This window comes from Dipodomys merriami, unplaced genomic scaffold (assembly GCF_024711535.1).
Source record: "Dipodomys merriami isolate MVZ:Mamm:240054 unplaced genomic scaffold, mDipMer1.0.p SCAF_140, whole genome shotgun sequence".
In the NCBI taxonomy this organism is placed as follows: Eukaryota; Metazoa; Chordata; class Mammalia; order Rodentia; family Heteromyidae; genus Dipodomys; species Dipodomys merriami.
In genome coordinates this window covers 2,226,211-2,238,708 of record NW_027202716.1, presented here as the reverse complement: position 1 = coordinate 2,238,708, position 12,498 = coordinate 2,226,211, and positions in this window count along the sequence as shown.

Below are 12,498 nucleotides of genomic sequence, written 5' to 3'. Positions count from 1 at the left end.
TAGGGTTAGGGTTAGGGTGAGTGTTAGGGTTTGGTTTAGGGTGAGCGTTAGGGTTCGGGTTAAGTTTAGGGTTATGGTGAGCGTTAGGGTAAGGGTTACAGTGAGGGTGAGGTTTAGGCTTAAGTTGAGGGTTAGGGTTAGGATTAGCGTTAGTGTGAGGGTGTGGGTGAGGGTTAGGGTTAGGGTTAGGGTGAGGGTTAGGATGAGGGTTAGGGTTAAGATTAGGGTTAGGGTGAGGGCTTGGGTAAGGGTGAGGGTTAGGGTAAGTGTAAGGCTTAGTCTTAGTGTTAGGCTGAGTGTGCGGTTGAGGGTGAGGGTTAGGGTTAGGGTGATGGTTAGGTTTACAGTTAGTGTTAGAGTTAGTATGAGGTTTAGGGTTAGGGGGTTTTTTAGGGTGAGGATGATGGTAAGGGTAATGGTGAGGTTTAGGCTGAGGGTGAGGGTTAAGATAAGGGTGAGCATTAGGGTTAGGTTTAGGGTTAGATTAAGGGCTAGGGTTAGGGTTAGTGTGAGGTTTAGAGTGAGGATGAGGGTTAGGGTGAGGGTTAGGGTTAGGGTGAGGTTTAGTGTTAGGGTTAGGGTTAGAGTTAGGGTTAGGGTGAGGGTGAGGTTTTAGGTGGAGTTAGGGTAAGGGTGAGGGTTAGTATGAGGGTTAGTGTTAGTGTTAGGGTTAGGGTGAGAGTTAGGGGGAGGTTTAGGGTTAGGTTTAAGTTTAAGATTAGGGTTAGGATGAGTGTGAGTGTGTGTGTTAGGGTTTGGTTTAGGGTTAGGCTTAGGGTTAGGCTGAGGGTGAGGTTGAGGGTGAGGGTTATGGTTAGGGTTAGGGTTAGGATTAAGGTTAGGGGGAGGGTTAAGATGATGGTTAAGGTAAGGATTATGGTTAGGGTGAGGGCTATGGTGAGGGTAAGGTTTAGGGTTAGGGTTAGGGTGAGGGTTAGGGTTTTGTTTAGGGTGAGCGTTAGGGTTCGGGTTAAGTTTAGGGTTAGGGTGAGAGTTAGGGTAAGTGTTACAGTGAGGGTGAGGTTTAGGGTTAGGTTGATTGTTAGGGTTAGGATTAGTGTTAGTGTGAGGGTGTGTGTGAGGGTTAGGGTTAGTGTTAAGATGAGGGTTAACATGAGGATTAGGTTAAGATTAGGGTTAGGGTGAGGGCTAGGGTGAGGGTGAGGGTTAGGGTAAGTGTAAGGCTTAGTCTTAGTGTTAGGCTGAGTGTGAGGTTGAGGGTGAGGGTAAGGGTTAGGGTGATGGTTAGGTTTACAGTTAGTGTTAGAGTTAGTATGAGCTTTAGGCTTAGGGGGATTTTTAGTGTGAGGATGATGGTAAGGGTAATGGTGAGGTTTAAGCTGAGGGTGAGGGTTAAGATAAGGGTGAGCATTAGGGATAGATTAAGGGCTAGTGTTAGGGTTAGGGTGAGGGTTAGATTGAGGATTAGGGTTAGGGTTTGTGTGAGGTATAGAGTGAGGATGAGGGTTAGGGTGAGGGTTAGGGTTAGTGTGAGGTTTAGAGTGAGGATGAGGGTTAGGATGAGGGTTAGGGTTAGTGTGAGGTTTAGAGTGAGGATGAGGGTTAGGATTAGGGTTAGGGTGAAGATGAGGTTTAGGGTTAGAATTACTGTTAGGGTGAGGCTGAGGGTGAGGGTGAAGGTTAGGGTTAGGGTTAGGATTAGGATTAGGGTTAGGGTTAGGCTGAGTGTGAGCGTTAAGTTTAGGGTTAAGGTTACCATTAGCTTTAGGCTGAGGGTTTGGTTGAGGGTGAAGGTTAGGGTTAGTTTGAGGGTTATGGTTAGGGTTAGGGTGAGGTTTAATGTTAGGGTTAGGGTTAGAGTTATGGTTAGAGTGAGGGTGAGGTTTAGGCGTAGAGTTAGTTTTAGGGTGAGGGTTAGGGTGAGTGTTTGGGTTAGGGTGAGTGTTAGGGTAGGGGTGACGGTAAGGGTAAAAGTGAGGGTTTGCCTGAGGGTGAGGGTTACGGTAAGGTTGAAGGTTAGGGTTAGGGTGTGGGTTAATGTAAGGGTTAGGGTTAGAGGTAGGGTTCGGGTTAAGTTTAGGGTTAGGGTGAGTGTTAGAGTTAGGATTACGGTGAGGGTGACAGATAGGTTTAGGTTGAGGGTTAGGGTTAGGATTATGGTTAGGGTGAGGGTGAGGTTTAGGGTTAGTGTTAGGGTGAGGGTAAGGAAGAGGTTTAGGGTTAGGATTAGGGTTAGGGTGAGGGCTAGGGTGAGGGTGAGGTTTAGGGTTAGGATTAGCGTGAGGTTTAGGGTTAGGGATAGGGTTAGGGTTAGGGTGACGGTGAAATTTAGGGTTAGATTTATGGTTAGGGTTAGGCTGAGGTTGAGGGTTAGGGTTAAGGTTAGTGTTAGAATTAGGGTTAGGGTGAGGGTTAGGATGAGTTTTAGGGTTAGGATTAGGGTAAGGGTGAGGGTTAAGGTGAGGGTTAAAGAGAGGGCTAGGGTAATGGATTGGATTACTTTTAGGATTAGGGTTAGGGTAAAGGTGAGTGTGAGGGTTAGGGTTAGGCTTAGGTTTAGGCTTAGAGTTAGGGTGAGAGTTAGGGTTAGGATTTGGGTTATGGTGAGGCTAAGGCTGAGGATTATGGTTAGGTTGAGGGTTAGGGTTAGTGTTAGGGTTAGGGTTAGTGTTAGGGTGAGGGTTACGGTTAGGGTGAAGGTTAGGGTTAGGACTAGGATTAGGGTTAGTGTTAGGCTGAGGGTGAGGGTGAGGGTGAGGGTTAGGGTGAGGATGAGGGTTAGGGTTAGGGTGAGGGCTAGGGTGAGGGTGTGGGTTAGGGATAGGGTTAGCTTGAGGTGTGGGGTTAGGTTGATGGTTATGGTTAGTGTGAGTGTTAGTGTTAGGGTTAGGTTGAGTGTTAGGGTTAGGGTGAGGTTTAGGGTTAGGGTGAGGGTGAGGTTTAGGTATAGGGTTAAGTGGAGGGTTAGGGTGAGGGTTAGGTTTAGGGGTAGTGTTAGGGTTATATTGAGGGTGAGGGTTATGTTGAGGTATAGGGTTAGGGTTAGTGTGAGGGTTAGTGTTAGGGTTAGGGTTAGTGTTAGGGTGACAGAAAATGTTAGGGTGCGGGTATGGGTTAGGGTGCGAGTTATGTTTAGGGTGAGGGTTAGGGTTAGGAATAGGGTTATTGTTAGGTTTAGATTTAGGGTTACGGTTACGGTGATGGTGAGGTTGAGGGTTAGGCTTAGTGTTAGGTTGAGGCTTAGGGTTTGGGTTAGGGTTAGAGTTAGGTTTAGGCTGAGGGTGAGGTTTAGGGTTAGAGTTAGGGTTAGGGTGAGGGATAGGGTTAGTGTTAATTTGAGAGTTAGGGGGAGGGTTATGGTTATGGTTATGTTTAGGGATAGGATTAGGGTTAGGGTGAAGTTGAGTGTGTGTGTTAGGGTTAGGTCTAGGGTTAGGCTTAGTGTTAGGCAGAGGGCGAATTTGAGGGTGAGGGTTAGGTTTAGGGTGAGGGTTAGGTTTAGGATGAGGGATAGGGGAAGGGTTAGGATGAGAGTTAGGGTTAGCATTAGGGTTAGGGCAAGGGCTAGGTTGAGGGTGAGTTTTAGGGTGAGGGTTAGGGTGAGGTTTATGGTTAGGGTTAGGGTGAGAGTGAAGTTTAGGGTTAGATTTAGGGTTAGGGTGAGGCTGAGCTTGACGGTTATTTTTAGGGTTAGTGTTAGGTTTAGGTTTAGGGTTAGGGTTAGGGTTAGGTTTAGGGTTAGTGTTATGTTTAGGGTTACGGTTAGGGTGAGGGTTAAACTTAGGGTGAGGGTTATGCTTAGGATTAGGGTTAGGGTTAGGATTAGGCTGAGGGTGAGGGTGAGGGTGAGAGTGAGGGTTAGAGTGAGGATGAAGGTTAGGGTTAGGGTGAGGGATAGGGTGAGGGTGAGGGTTAGGGATAGAGTTAGCGTGAGGTTTGGGGTTAGGTTTAGTGTGAGGTTTAGTGTTAGGGTTAGGATTAGTGTTAGGTTTAGGGTAATTGTTAGGGTGAGGGTTAGGTTTTGGGTTATTGTTAGAGTTAGGATTAGGGTTTAGGTTTTAGTGAGGGTGAGGGTGAAGCTTAGGGTTAGGGTTAGGATGAGGTTTAGGTTTAGGGATATGTTTAGAATTAGGATCAGGTTGATAGTGATGTTTAGGGTTAGAGTTAGGGGTTGTGATAGGGTTAGGGTTAGGGTGGGGTTTATGGTTAGGGTTAGGATTAGGGTTAGGTTGAGGGAGAGATTTAGGGTTAGATTTAGTGTTTGTGTTAGGTGAGGGTTAGTGTTAGGGTTAGGGTTAATGTTAGGGTTAGGTTAAGAGTTAGGGTGAGGGTTTGGGTTAGGGTGAGGGTTATGGTTAGGGTGAGGGTTAGGATTAGGGTTAGGGTTATTGTTAGGGTTCGGGTTAAGTTTAAGTTTATTGTGAGGGTGAGGATGAGGGTTAGGGTTAGGGTGAGGTTTAGGGTGAGTGTGAGGTTTAGGGTTAGTGTTAGGGTTAGGGTGAGGGTTAGGTTGAGGGTTAGGGTTAGGGTTAGGGTGATAGTTAGGGGGAGGATTAGGGTTAAGTTACGGTTAGGGTGAGGGTGAGGGTGAGTGTGTGTGTTATGGTTAGGTTTAGGGTTAGGCTTAGGGTTAGGCTGAGGGTGAGTTTGAATGTGAGGGTTAGGGTTAGGGTGAGGGTTAGGTTTAGGGTTAGGGTTAGGGTTAGGGTGAGGGTTAAGTTTAGGATTAGGGTTAGGGTGAGGGTTAGGGTGAATATGAGGGTAAGGGTTAGGGTTAGGGTGAGGGTTAGGGTTAGATTTAGAGTGAGAGTTAGGGTTCAGGTTAAGTTTAGGTTTAGGTTGAGGGTTATGGTTAGGCTTAGGGTTAGGGTGAGTGTGAGGATGAGGGTTAGGTTTAGGTAGGGTTAGGTTGAGGGCTAGGGTGAGGGTGAGGGTTAGAGTAAGGGTTAGGCTTAGTGTTAGGTTTAGGCTGAGTGTGAGGTTGAGGGTGAGGGTTAGGGTTAGTGTGATGGTTAGGTTTATGTTTTGGGATAGATGAGGTTTACGTTTAGGGGGATGTTTAGGGTGAGGATGATTGTAAGGGTAATGGTGAGGTTTAGGCTTAGGGTGAGGGTTAAGATAAGGGTGAGACTTAGCTTTATGTTTAGCGTTAGGGTAAGGGTTAGTTTTAGCATTAGGGTGAGTGTTAGATTGAGGATTAGGGTTAGGGTTAGTGTGAGGTTTAGAGTGAGGATGAGGGTTAGGGTGAGGGTTAGGGTTAGGGTGAGGTTAGGTTTAGGGGAAGGGTGTGGGTGAGGTTTAGATTGAGGATTAGTTTTAGGGTTAGTTTGAGGTTTAGGGTGAGAATGAGGGTTAGGGTTAGTGTGAGGGCTAGGGTGAGGGTGAGGGTTCGGTTTAGGTTTAGGGTGAGGTTTAGGGTTAGGGTGATGGTTAAGGTTAGTGTGAGGGTTAGTGTTAGGGTGAGGGTAAATGTTAGGGTGAGGGTTAGGGTTAGGGTGAGGGTTATGGTTAGGTTGAGGGTTAGGGTTAGATTTAGGATTATTATTTGGGTTAGTTAGGGTTACGGTTATGGTTATGGTGAGGGTGAGAGTGAGGGTTAGTGTTAGGATTAGGGTTAGTGTTAGAGTGAGGGTAAATGTTAGGGTGAGGGTTAAGGTTAGGGTGAGGGTTATGGTTAGCTTGAGGGTTATGTTTAGGTTTAGGATGAGGTTTGGGTTTATGGTTAGGGTTAGAGTTAGGGTCAGCTTGAGAGTGAGGTTTATGGTTAGAGTTAGGGTTAGTGTTAGGGTTAGGGTTAGTGTTAGGGTGAGGGTAAATGTTAGGGTGAGGGTTAAGATTAGGGTGACGGTTATGGTTAGCTTGAGGGTTAGGTTTAGGTTTAGGATGAGGTTTGGGTTTAGGGTGGGGTTAGAGTTAGGGTCAGCTTGAGAGTGAGGTTTATGGTTAGAGTTAGGGTTAGTGTTAGGGTTAGGGTGAGAGTGAGTGTTAGGGTTAGGCTTAGGCTTAGGCTTAGGCCGAGCATGAGGGTGAGGGTTAGGGTTAGGGTTAGGTGAGCGTTAGCTTTAGAGTTAGGGTGAGTTTTAGTGTTAGGATTAGGGTTAGGGTGAGGACTAGGGTGAGGGTTAGGGTGAGGGTTATGTTTAGGGAAAGGGTTAGGTTTAGGATTAGGGTTAATGTGAGTGTGAGAGTAAGGGTTAGGGTTGGGGTTAGGCTTAGGTTTAGGCTTAGGGTTAGGGTTAGGGCTTGGTTTAGGGTCAGTGTGAGGCTGAGGATTAGTGTTAGCTTTAGGGTTAGGGTTAGGGTTAGGTTTATGTTTAGGGTTAGGTTTAGGGTTGCAGTGAGGGTTAGGGATAGGTTTAGGGTTAGGCTTAGTGTTAGGCTGAGGGTAAGGGTGGGGGTTTGGATTCGGGTTAGGGTTAGGGTTAGGGTTAGTGTTAAGTTTGCGGTGAGGGTATGGCTGAGGGTGAGGGTTATGGTTAGGGTTAAGATTTGGGTTAGGGATAGGGTTAGTGTTATTGTTATTGTTAGGGTTAGAGATACAGTGAGGTTGAGGGTAAGGGTGAGGTTTAGGGTTAGGGTGAGGTTTACTGTGAGGTTTAGGGTTAGGGTTAGGGTTAGGGTGAGGGTGAGGTTTAGGATTAGAGTTAGGATTAGGGGGAGGGTTAGGGTGATTTTTCGGGTTAGGGTTAGTGTTATGGTTAGGGTGACGGTGAGGGTTAGGTAGAGGTTTAGGGATAGGGTTACGTTTAGGATTAGGGTTAGGGTGAGGGTGAGTATGATTGTTAGAGTGAGGGTTAGGCATAGGCTTAGGGTTAGGCTGAAGGTGAGGGTGGTTGTGAGGATTTGGGTTAGGGTGATGGTTCGGTTTAGGGTTAGTTTTATTTTTAGGGTTAGGGTTACAGTTACGGTGAGGGTGAGGGAGACGTTTAGGGTTAGATTTAGGGTTAGAGTTAGGGTGAGTGTTAGTGTTAGTGTTAGGGGTAGTGTTAGGGTGAGGGTAAGTGTTAGGGTGAGGGTTTTGGTTAGGATGAGGGTTATGGTTAGGGTGAGGGTTAGGATTAGGTTTAGGGTTATTTTTAGCTTTCAGTTTAAGGTTAAGGTTACGGTGAGCGTGAGGGTTAGGCTTAGGGTTAGGGTGAGTTTTAGGGTGAGGGTGAAGGGTTAGAGATAGGGTTAGGGTGAGGGTTAGGTTGAGGTTTAGGGTTAGTGTTAGTGTTAGGGTTAGGGTTAGGGTGAGAGTTAGGGGGAGGGTTAGGATTAAGGTTAGGGTTAGGATTAGGGTTAGCATGAGGGTGAGGGTTAGGGTTAGGGTTAGGATTAGTATTAGGGTTAGGGTTAGGGTGAGTGTGATGGTTAGGGTTAGGGTTAGGATTAGTATTAGGCTGAGGGTGAGGGTGAGGGTTAGGGTTAGGGTGAGGGCTAGGGTTAGGTTGAGGGTTAGGGTTAGGGTTAGGCGGAGGGTTAGGATGAGGGTTAGGTTTAGGATTAGGGTTAGGGTGAGGGCTAGGGTGAGGGTGAGTTTTAGGGTTAGGGTTAGAGTGAGGTTTAGGGTTAGGGTTACTGTTAGGGTTAGGGTGAGGGTGAGTTTTAGGGTTATAGTTAGGGTTAAGGTTTGGCTGAGGTTGAGGGTTAGGGTTAGGATTATGGTTAGGGTGAGGGCTAGGTTGAGGGCGAGGTTTAGGGTTAGGGTCAGGGTGAGGTTTATTGTTAGAGTTAAGGTTAGGGTGAGGCTGAGGCTGAGGGTTAGGGTTAGGATTAATGTTAGGCTTTGGCTTAAGATTAGGGTTACTTTGAGGGTGAGGGTTAGGATTAGGTTTAGGAGTAGGATTAGGGTTAGGGTGAGGGTGAGTGTTAGGATGAGGATTAGGGTTAGATTTAAGGTGAGTGGGAGGGTTGGGGTTAGGGTGTGGGTTAGGCTTAGTGATAGGATGAGGGTGAGGTTGAGGGTTAGGTTTAAGTTGAGGGTTAGGGTTAGGGTTAGGATGAGGATTAGGGTTAGAATTAGGGTTAGGGTGAGGGCTAGGGTGAGGGTGACGGTTAGAGTTACTGTTGGGGTGAGGTTTAGGGTTAGGGTTAGGGTGATGGTGAGGGTTAGGTTGATGGTTAGGGTTACAGTGAAGTTGAGGATTAGGTTTAGGGTGATTTTTAGGATTAGGATTAGGGCTAGCGTGTGGGTGATGGTTAGGATTTCTGTTATTGTTAGGTTTAGGCTTAGAGTTATGGTGAGGGTGAGGGTGAGTGTTACAGTTAGGGTGAGGTTTAGGGTCAGGGTAAGGATTAGGGTTAGTGTGAGGGTGAGGTTTATGGTTAGATTTAGGTTTATTTGGAGGGTTAGGTGGAGGGTTAGGGTTACGTTAAGTGTTAGGATTAAGGTTAGGTTGAGGGTTAGGTTGAGGTTTAGGGTTAGGGTTAGCGTTAAGGTGAGAGTGCGTGTGAGGTTTAGGGTTAGGGTTAGGCTTAGGCTTAAGGTTAGGCTGAGGTTGAGGGTGGGGGTGAGGATTAAGGTTAGGGTGATTGTTTTGGTTAGGGTTAGGGTGAGGGTTAGTGTTAGGGTTAGGGTTAGAGTTAGGGTTAGGGTGAAGGTGAGGTTTCGGGGTAGAGTTAGGGGTAGGGCGAGGATTAGGGTTAGAGTGAGGGTTAGGGTGGGGGGGCCGGTAAGGGTAAATGTCAGGGTTAGGCTGAGGGTGAGGGTTACAGTTAGGGTGAGGGTTAGGTTAGGGCGAGGGTTAGGGTTCGGGTTAGGGTGAGGGTGAGGGTTAGATTGAGGATTAGTGTTAGGTTTAGTGTGAAGTTTAGGGTGAGGATCAGCTTTAGGATTTAGGGCGAGGTCTAGGGAGATTTTGAGGTTTAGGGTTAGTGTTAGGGTGAGGTTTATGGTTAGGGTGATGGTTAGGGTTAGTGTGAGGTTTAGTGTTGGGGTTAGGGTTAGTGTTACGGTGAGGGTAAGGGTTAGGGTGAGGGTTAGAGTTAGGGTGAGGGTTATGTTTAGGGTGAAGTTTAGGGTTAGTGTTAGGGTTATTGTTAGTGTTAGGGTTAGGGTTAAGATTATGGTGAGGGTGAGGTTGAGGGTTAGGGTTAGGTCTAGGATGAGGTTTAGGGATAGGGTTAGGGTTAGGGTTAGGGTCAGGGTGAGGTTTAGTGTTAGAGTTAGGGTTAGGGTGAGTCTGATCGTGAGGGTTAGGGTTAGGATTAATTTTAGGTTTAGGCTTAAGGTGAGGGTTAGGTTGAGGGTGAGGGTTAGGGTTAAGAATTGGAGTTGGATTAGGGTTAGTGTTAGGCTGAGCCTGAGGGTTAGGGTTAGGGACAGGCTTAGGGTTAAGCTGAGGTTGAGGGTCAGGGTTAGGGTTAGAGTGAGGTTTAGGGTTAGGGTTAGTGTGAGTGTGATGGTTAGCATTAGGGTTAGGCTTAGGATTAGGCTGAGGGTTAGGGTGTGGATTAGGGTTAGGGTTAGTGTTAGGATGAGGTTTAGGGTTTGGGTTAGGGTTAGAGTTAGGGTTAGAATGAGGGTGAGGTTTAGGGTTAGAGTTAGGGTTAGGGTGAGGTTTAGGTTGAGGGTTATGGTAAGGGTTAGTTTTAGGGTTAGGGTTAGGGTGAGAGTTTAGGGAAAGGTTAGGGTTAGGGTTAGGGCTAGGGATAGGATTAGGGTTAGAGTGAGTGGGAGTTGTGTGTTAAGTTTAGGTTTAGGGATAGGCTTAGGTTTAGGCTGAGGATGAGGTTGAGGGTTAGGGTTAGGGTTAGGGGGAGGGTTAGGATGAGGGTTAGGGTTAGGATTAGTGTTAGGGTAAGGTCTAGGGTGACTATGAGGGTGAGGTTTAAGGTTATGGTTAGGGTTAGGGTTAGGGTGAGGGTTAGATTTACGTGGAGCGTGAGGGTTTAGGGTTTGCTTGAGGGTTAGGGTTAGGTTTAGGGTGAGGGATAAGTTTAGGGTTAGGCTGAGGGTAAGGATGAGGATTAGGTTTAGCATTAGGGTTAGGGTGAGGGCTAGGTTGAGGGTGAGGATTAGGGTTAGTGTTAGGTTAAGGTTTAGGTTTAGGGTTAGGGTTAGGGTGAGCGTTATGTTGAGGGTTAGGTTGAGGGTTAGGGTTACAGTGAGGGTGAGGATTAGTGTTAGGGTGAGGGTTAGGTTTAGGATTAGGGTTAGCAAGAGGGTGAGTGTTAGGATTACAGTTAGGGTTAGGGTTAGGGTTAGGGTTAGGATTAGTGTTATTGTTAGGGTTAGGGTAAGAGTTATGGTTATGGTGAGGGTGAGGGTGAGGGTTAGGGTTAGGGTTAGGGTGAGGTTTAGTGTTAGGATTAGGATTAGGTTTATGGTGAGGTTTAGGGTTAGATTTAGGGTTAGTTGGAGAGTTAGTTCGAGCGTTATGGTTAGGGTTAGTTTTAGGGTTAAGGTTAGAGTGAGGGTTAGGTTGAGGTTTAAGGTTATGGTTAGGGTTAGGGTTAGGATTTGGGTGAGGGTGAGGGTGAGGTTGAGGTCTAGGTTTAGGCTTCGGCTTCGGCTTAGGGTTAGCCTGAGAGTGAGGTTGAGGGTGAGGGTTAAGGTTAGGGTGATGGTTATTTTTACGGTTAGGGAGAGGGTTAGGATCAGGTTTAGCATTAGAGTGAGGGTTAGGGTGATGATGATGGTAAGGGTAAAGATGAGCTTTAGGCTGAGGTTGAGGTTTAAGATAAGGGTGAGGGTTAGGGTTAGGTTTAGGGTTAGGGTAAGGATTAGGGTTAGGTTAGGGTTAGGGTGAGTGTTAGATTGAGGATTAGGGTTAGGGTTAGTGTGAGGTTTAGGGTGAGGATGTGGGTTAGGGTTAGGCTTAGGGTGAGGTTTAGGATTAGGTTGAGGGTTAGGATTAGTGTGAGGGATAGTGTTAGGGTTAGGGTTAGGGTTAGGGTGAGAGTTATGGTTAGGGTGAGGGTAAGGGTTAGGATTAGGTTTAGAGTGAGATTTAGTGTTAGGGTTAGGGTTAGAGTTAGGGTTACGGAGAGGGTGAGGTTTAGCGGTACATTTAGGGTTAGGGTTAGGGTTAGGGTTAGGGTGCGGGTTAGCGTGGGAGTGACGGTAAGGCTAAAGGTGAGGGTTAGGTTGAGTGTGAGGGTAAGGATTTGGGTTAGAAATAGGATTAGGGTTACGGTGATCTTGAGTGTGAGGATGAGGATTAGGGTTAGATTTAGGGTGAGTGTGAGGGTTCGGGTCAGGATGTGGGTTAGGCTTAGGATTAGGATGAGTGTGAGGGTGAGGGTTAGGGTTAAGGTGAGTGTTAGGGTTAGGGTTACCATGAGGGTTAGGTTTAGGGTTAGCGTGAGGGTTAGGTTGAGGATTACGGTTAGAATTAGGGTCAGGGTGAGGGCTAGGGTGAGGGTGACAGTTAGCGTTAGTGTTTGGGTGAGGTTTAGGTTTAGGGTTAGGGTGAGGGTGAGGGTTAGGATGAAGGTTAGGGTTACGGTGAGGGTGAGGATTAGGGTTAGGTTGAGGATTAGGGTTAGGATTAGGGTTAGGGTGAGGTTGAGTGTTAGCATTAGTGTTAGGGTTATGGTTAGGGTTAGGTTGAGGGTTAGGATTATTATTATTGTTAGGTTTAGGGTTAGAGTTATGGTGAGGGTGAGGTTGAGGGTGAGTGTTACTGTTAGGGAGAGGTTTAGGGTCAAGGTTACGATTAGGGTTAGTATGAGAGTGAGGTTTATGTTTAGATTTAGGTTTAGTTGGAGGGTTAGGTCGAAGGTTAGCGTTAGGGTAAGTGTTAGGGTTAGGGTTAGGTTGAGGGTTAGGTTGAGGTTTAGGGTTACGGTTAGGGTTAGGTTTAGGATTAGGGTTAGGGTGAGGGTGAGTGTGAGGTTTAGGTTTAGGGTTAGGCTTAGGCTTAGGGTTAGGCTGAGGGTGAGGGTGGGGGTGAGGATTAGGGTTAGGGTGATGGTTAGGGTTAGGGTTAGGGTGAGGTTTAGTGTTAGGGTTAGGGTTAGAGGTACAGTTAGAGTGAGGCTGTGGTTGAGGGTTAGAGTTAGGGTTAAGGTGAGGCTGAGTGTGAGGGTTAGGGTTAGGTTTAGGATTAGGATTAGGGTAAGGGTTAGGGTGAGTGTGAGAGTTAGGGTTAGGGTTAGGGTTAGGGTTAAGGTGGGCTTGAGCTTTAGGGTTACATTGAGGATTAGGGTTAGGGTTAGGGCTAGGGTGAGGGTTAAAGTTAGGTTTAGGATGAGAGTAAGGATGAGGATTAGGGTTAGGATTAGGGTTAGGGTGAGGGCAAGCATGAGGTTGAGGGTTAGTGTTAGTGTTAGATTAAGGTTTAGGTTTAGGGTTAGGTTTAGGGTGAGGATTAGGTTGAGGATTAGGGTTACAGTGAGGGTGAGGATTAGGGTTAGTTTTAGGCTTAAGGTTGGCTTGATGGTGAGTGTTAACATTAGTGTTAGTGTTAGGGTTACGGTTAGGTTTAGGGTTAGGATTAGTGTTATTGTTAGGGTTAGGGTTAGAGTTATTGTGAGGGTGAGGGTGAGGTTGAGGTTTAGGGTTAGGGTTAAGTTGAGGTTTAGGGTTAGTGATTAGGATTAGGGTGAGGT